Here is a 1,532-nt window from a genome sequence, read left to right on the forward strand (position 1 = left end):
GCGGTGAGGTTTGGCTGGCCAACCATTGCTAGCCACGAGCTGGTGGGGTGATGGGCCCCATGCCCCCTCGCCGCCCCGCGCCCTTGTCGGCCACAGTGAGGGTGTCGGCCCCGCCTAGATCTAGGCAAAAGGGTTGAAACCCTCGCCCCTTGGCCGGCGAGGCCTGCACCCTCGTCGGCCACGGGCGAGGGCGCGGCAGCCCTCGGCGGCCCTCGCCTAGATCCAAGCGAGGGCGTGACCCTCCTCGGTTTCAAGCCTTGTAGCTCTTGGCGAAGGAAGCGGTGGTGGTCGTGGCTCGTGTCAGCATTCTCACAAACATGCCTCGTGCAAGATGTGACCGCTCGTGGAAGGAAGCGTGCGTGCGTGCCCCGACCAGCCCGTGGCCGGTGATGGTTGGCCGGCTGGTAACCTCACCGGCCAAGGGTAAGGAGAAAAGAAAAAAAAAAGAAAAAAATAATTTAAAAATCTGAAAAAATATATATAAAAATTATAAAATTTATCCACGTTGCGTCACATAAGACCGCAGCGGTGGGTGTTAATTGCCGCCAGCTTACATGAGGCATTTGACGGAATGTTCAGTCTTCGTCTTCATGGACTTCTCAATCCTCCTCTCGTAATTGACGGTAAACATGAGGCACCAATTCGTTCAGTCTTCACCATCGGTCTTCGGGAGAGAGAAAGCAATACTTAAGCTAATCAGCAGCATTCTCTTTTGTTCAGTCTTTAGACTTCGTCCGCATGGACTTCGTGGAATATGGGGCACCAACTTGTCCTTTATATGGAACTTTCGGGAAAAGTACCAAAATAATCCTAAACCTTTTACATTAGTACCAATTCAGCCTATCTAGCTAATTTAACCCGGAAATTGTTGACGTACATCGACAAAGTCATATGTGGCGCCACATGCACAATTTTCATAATTTTTTAATATTTTTCAGATTTTTAAATTATTTTTTTCTTTTTTTCTTTTTTCCTTACCCCTTGGGCGGTGAGGTTGCTGGCTGGCCAACCATTGCTAGCCACGAGCTGGTCGGGGTGATGGGCCCCATGCCCTCGCCGGCCCCGCGCCCTTGTCGGCCACGAGGTGAGGGTGTCGGCCCCCGCCTAGATCTAGGCAAGGGTTGAAACCCTCGCCCCTTGGCCGGCGAGGGCGCAGTCGGCCACGGGCGAGGGCGCGGCAGCCCTCGGCGGCCCTCGCCTAGATCCAAGCGAGGGCGTGACCCTCCTCGGTTTCAAGCCTTGTAGCTCTTGGCGAAGGAAGCGGTGGTGGTCGGGGCTCGTGTCGGCATTCTCACAAACATGCCTCGTGCAAGATGTGACCGCTCGTGGAAGGAAGCGTGCGTGCGTGCCCCGACCAGCCCGTGGCCGGTGATGGTTGGCCGGTGGTAACCTCACCGGCCAAGGGTAAGGAGAAAAGAAAAAAAAAGAAAAAAATAATTTAAAAATCTGAAAAATATATATAAAAAATTATAAAATTTATCCACGTTGCGTCACATAAGACCGCCGGGGTGGGTGTTAATTGCCGCCAGCTT

Source organism: Eucalyptus grandis, chromosome 7, assembly GCF_016545825.1.
Source record: "Eucalyptus grandis isolate ANBG69807.140 chromosome 7, ASM1654582v1, whole genome shotgun sequence".
Lineage (NCBI taxonomy): Eukaryota > Viridiplantae > Streptophyta > Magnoliopsida > Myrtales > Myrtaceae > Eucalyptus > Eucalyptus grandis.